Raw genomic sequence first — 5,696 nt, 5'->3', positions numbered from 1 at the left:
GACGATATTACCAATGGCCTGCTCTTGCTTATGCTGATTTTATCCTTTAAGTTTTCCATTCCAGAATCAGAATATCCTTTCTATAGTCCCACACACTAAGCTGTTTTCCAGCAGTTTTCTATTTTTTTTTTTTTTCCAGCTACCTGCATTTCTTCACTTAGGACTGTCCACAGAGATCCAGGAAACCTACAGGTTTAAGTGGGCCAATGCACTTGAGTTCTACAATAGATTATACCTGTGAAACACCTCTGATGAAAGAGTATCATGGTCAAGTAATTTGGGTCCCAGTTCTGTCATTTCCAGTATAACTTTGAGCAAGATGATATAGGAAAAAGGGGAGAGGGGCTGGCATTTTGTGATTACCAATTATGTGTTCAGCACTGGGATTGGTCTTGTGTATTATTTAATACTCATAGATCACATCATCTCCCAGCTCTCGCTTCAAAAAACAAAGATAAAACCAGTATCGCTGCCCCCCAAAAATAAATAAATAAAGTATTTTTCCTATTTTAAAGATGATCAAAACTCAGGTGTAGATAGGCTAAGAAGCTTGATGTTTTAGACACATCTGAGATTTGAGCTTGGTCTCAATGCCCCAACTCTACCACTTAGTAGATTTTTGACCAAGTTTTTTATTCATTTATTCAATATTCACTATACGTCAAGTGTGTTGTTTTGCATGAGGTTTTAAGAAAACAACATGACATTGTTCCTTCCCTTAAAAGCTCTTACAATGCAGTAGAGGCAGACAGACGTGCAAGGAAGCTTTTGTAACTAGTGATAGGTGTAGTTCTTTCTGGAAGTCTGTAAAGAGTGGTGTGAGATACAAATGAGTCCATTGTATTCAGGACTGTCAGATTGTAGAGGTCAGGAAAGCTTTCAGTGAGAAGTGTCCCAAGAGTTCCACATAGTCACCATTGAGTCAGGTGATTCTGAGAAAGAACAAGACATTCTAACTTGAGCACTAAGGCTTGAAATAGCTTGGAAAGAAATGAAAGTGCTTCAAGGTGGCTGGAGTGAGAGAACTCAAAGTCATAAGTAATAATATCCACTTCCTCTCTTAGAGGATTAAATAGATAACATATATACTGTGTTAAGCATAATATTAACAAGGTGATCAATAAATGTTTCTTTCTACTGTTTTTCTTTCAGTTACTCTATTTGATTATATCACCTTCCAGCTCTGAAATTCCATGATTCTTACCAGACTGTATAGGTTCTATTGTGCCTTGGTTCATAGACTGTCTAGCACATTGTACACGTTCAATAAATAGCCTCTGATACCCTTGGCAGAAAGTCTGGGTAAAAGATGGAAATTTCGATACATGATTGAAACAAAAGCTGAATTTAGCTTCGATCCTTTCCTTCTGTCTCTCTATGATAATAGTGTTTTGCTTGTGTATGTGTGAATGCTGTGGAAGTGTAGAGAGTCGGCATCAGTTCAACACATAGGGACAGAATGAAAGATTTTTCCAAGGTAACTGATAACCTGCTTCCGAATTCAGAAAAGCTGCTTTTCTGTTCCCAGAAGTATTTAAGATCATAACATCGACCATACTGCCAGGAGATTTGAAGGCAACATACCAACATAGCACAACCTTAAAGCTCATCATTTCCGTAGAGCGCTTATAGTCAACTCTGTCTTCACTCCCAGTCTTCCCTTTCTATTATATGATTGTGTATATACTTGTCTCTTCCCAAAAGAATATAAACTCTTTGAAATCTTGACTTATCTTAGGTAACTTTTCCTCTCTTACTTACCACCTCAATCCACAGATTATCTACTCATTGGAGACATTCAGCAAATATTTGTTAAATTAAAAAACAAAACAAAACTGGTTAATCAAAATTTAAAGATAATCTCAATTATTATAGTAGAGTTCCCTGAGTTTTAGCATCATACTCATATTAGTTAAGTGATGTGGACAGTGGGCATAGAAGGGTACCCTAAAACCTCAGATCGTAGCTATCGTATAATTTATTGAATATTTTCAAGGAAAGTCTGCATGGTCTAGTAAAGACCATGAGCTATAAAGCAATGCTACTGGTTTTCAACTTTGTTACAAGTCATAAAACTTTTATGACTTGTAATCTAACATCTCTGTGCATCAGTGTTTTCATCTGCAAAGTAGGAATAATAAAGTGAAATGCTATCTCATAGTATTTTCATGAAGATTTACTGAGTTAATACATGTAATGCATTTAAGAATAGCACTGGTACATCACGAGTGCCTAATAAGGATTAATTCTTATTTTAACTCTGCTAAAGTTTGATATAAATGTAACTGGGGACAGGGTAGTAGCTCAGCCATAGGAAGGAAATGCAAAGGCTATCAAGAATAGGGAGGGCAGGAACATATCCAGGAATAGGTCTGTAATCCCCAATTTAGGACAAATAATTTCTTTAGGCAGGAAGAAATCACTGCCACGAAGTAAGAGGCCGAGGTGCTATATACCTGGTGGAACTCACTCGGCTGTGTGGGGAATCAAAGTGTCTCTCTTGGTGATAAAGTAGTCTACCTCTTGCAGTCTTTCTTTAGAAATATAGTCAAGTAGTAGGAAAAAAATACTATCATAAAAAAGCATTTCATGCCAAATGAGTAATTTTTTCTATTGAGAATATTTTGTGAGCAGCTTGGTATTTTAAACTACACTATGAGATTGACTTTTCTTAGATGTATATAAAGTTTTACAAGATATAATGATAATGTGGAATATTTTTTAATAGGATTTAAATATCAGTGATAGAAAAAGCCACTTCTTTTAATAATGGAGGCATGTATTCTTTTAATGGAATTCAGGACTCTTAATTTTTAGGAAAGCAAATATTTGGGCATTTAACTAGGTATAAAGTAATAATGTTAGGCAAGGAGAATGATTATTCCTAATAGTAAAACATAAAGAAGCTAATAATTGAAGGCACATCATCAAAGGAAAACATTGACTTGTGAGGAAAAATGATTAATCAGGCATTGAAAGTGATGACTTATAAAGGTAATTACAGCACTGGACTAAGCCTTTTGGCATAAGCATATTTTATTTGATCTATGTCTGTCAGTCTTTCTCACTTCATTTATGTCTTTGAGAGCTAACAGTGCAAAATAAGTGAGGGTCAGAGTAGCAAGAAGGGTTATAGTTTTCCTGTAGAAGACAATATAATAATAATCTGCCCTCCCTCCATTGGCAAAATCCCTCCTGTTTAAGGATCTCAGAACCCTTTAGATATAATGATCTGTTGACTTTTTCAGAATACTGTAACATGAAACCGTGCAAAGTGAAGCAATCTGTTTTTAAAAAAAGATTTCATTATGTGGCTAGTTCAGAACTATTTTATAGCACTATAGCTATAAACATTTGAAAATAGAAATGTATTTCTTATTTCTTTTACTTTTATTAAACTATTCTATATTTGGGTCGCCTCGATGCCAGTTGAGATGGTCAGAATTTACATTATGCATACATTTTTTTCTAGATATTTTATTCCAGCAGAATGTCAAATTGGATGTTCTTCCACAACCATGGTGTAATAATGAGTGCAAAACTAAAATACTATAATTCTCTCTCTATATATATATTTTTACTGATTAACAGTCTGCCCTTAGTGTCTCAATTTCCACTTACAAATTGGTTTAAGGATAGTCATTCTTAACTCACAAAGTTGATAGAAGGATATAATCTGACAGTAAGTATCAATAACTCTTGGTAGTATAAGTGTTTGGAAATGCTTGGCATTCTTATTAGTAATATAATGCTTTTATATTCTTATTTGTAATATGTTTGTTATTAGCTGTCATAGGGTATTGTGGAGTTAACATTCTGTGAAGATCGAATGATACTCAAATTTTATTTCTTGCTTGGTAGGAAACTAAAGAATGCATTATTTGGTGTTCCCTATAGTTTTGGTGACCGGGATGGAGGTCTCTGCCCTAAAAGTAATTATCAACTTCCCTGTCAGAAGTCAGGTTCTTTGAGTACAAAGAAGTGATTTTCTTTACCACAGTGGTTGTGGTAAATTGGCTCCCAAACTAATCATAGGAGACTTTTATTCTTGTAATCAGGTGAAGTTGTATGACGCTCAAACTTTGCATGTTAAGCTGAGTCCAGGTTTGAATTGTATGAAATGACTAAATTTCTCCAGTATTCTGCTTGAAAAATGTAATTCAAATGTAGGAATGAGACTCCACAGTGAATCCCCACAGTAAGGAAAAGGGCCAGCTTATTTCTAAATGGAAATCCCCAATTGTCACACCACATCAATCATCTGACACACAATCTTCTGTTGAGCTGGAATGTACTTTAAAGGTCAGATCTCCTGATGAATTTTAGCTTAGCGGGTTATGTAGCAAAAATGCCTAAATCCAGAGCACTGTTTTGGTGTTGGCATAAATAGCTGCCCTTCAAATAGCAGAGGGAAGGAAAGAATGGAAGATATTTAGACTCAAAGTCTTTTGCCTAAGCACATTGCCTCATGTTTCTGCCTGTATCTCATTAAAAAGTTGGATAAAGAAATGAGGGTGGGGATAGAACCACAACAATCCACTTTCATGGAAGGTGCATACTGAACTCCTGTAGGCACAATTCATTTGGCCTACCCTCTGAAAATTTAAGAAATGCCATTTTAGAAAAATTCCTGATTTCTGGTTTAAGGAACTAGAATCTCTGGCCACAGGGGTCCTGTATTCATTCATGGGGCGGGGGTGGGGGTGGGGGGTGGAGAAAACAGACTGGAGCTGAGAATTCGCTGCACTTTACATATGTTCTACAATTTGCCATTCCTTACCCCCCGGTATGTCTTACGCCCTTGTTCATTTAACCTGCATCACCCTGCAGACATTGATTCCCGCAGCTTATGAAAAGGACGCAACGGTTTTTTTTTTTTTTTTTAAAGGGCAGATCTCTTTATTAAAGAAGTGAGAGGGGATCCCAATAGCTGGTGTGCTTCCAAACAGCCCTAAATCTCCCGTTTTGCAAAGATCTGACCCTAACCTTTTTTCAGAATGGCCCCAAATAGGGAACTAAGTGTGGAAGGATGGACCTCGTAGCCCAAGCTCTACCACAAGCCAGCTAGCTGCATGACCTTGGGCAAGTCCGTTAAGCATTCTTGGTCAAAGGTGATAGTCTATAAACTGACTTAATACCTGCCCTGAATATTTCATGCGACTGTTGCACAGCACACATGCGATTCTGAAAGTACTCCTCATAAACCGCAAAACGCTTCCCAGCACAAGCGTCTGTTAGAGTGCGACACAGTGGCTTTAGAAGTTGGTTACTGGAATCCGCTCTAGTTCCGTGCTGCTCCCACCTCCCACGCTCAGGGTGGGCGAGCGGAAGACGGTTCTCAGGGGAGAAGGTCTGGAAAACTGGCTTACAGATGCAGCGAGGAGTTCCTTAGCGGGGGTAAAGTTGTTGACTGCAATTTTTAGCCCACTGAGTGACAAACTCCTAGCGGAGATGACAGACTCCCGCAGCGTAGCCAACGCGGGAACCGGTCCCCGGGCCACCTCCATGTTCGAAGCCTGGGCTCCACAGGCCTGGCCTGAACCATCTTGGCCGGGACCCCAGACCCAGCACCCCAGGCCGCACCCTCGTCCTCAACCCCCACAACCACCTCCCCGCCTCCCTCCACGTGACAAGAGCCGGAACCGTCACTTCCGGCGGCGCGGGCAGCGCGCCTGCGCGGGCCCCCAGCTTCAGTG

The sequence above is a fragment of the Pteropus alecto genome, unplaced genomic scaffold, assembly GCF_000325575.1.
Source record: "Pteropus alecto unplaced genomic scaffold, ASM32557v1 scaffold161, whole genome shotgun sequence".
NCBI lineage: Eukaryota > Metazoa > Chordata > Mammalia > Chiroptera > Pteropodidae > Pteropus > Pteropus alecto.
The sequence above is the reverse complement of the archived record's forward strand: the minus strand, read 5'-3'. Positions refer to the sequence as shown.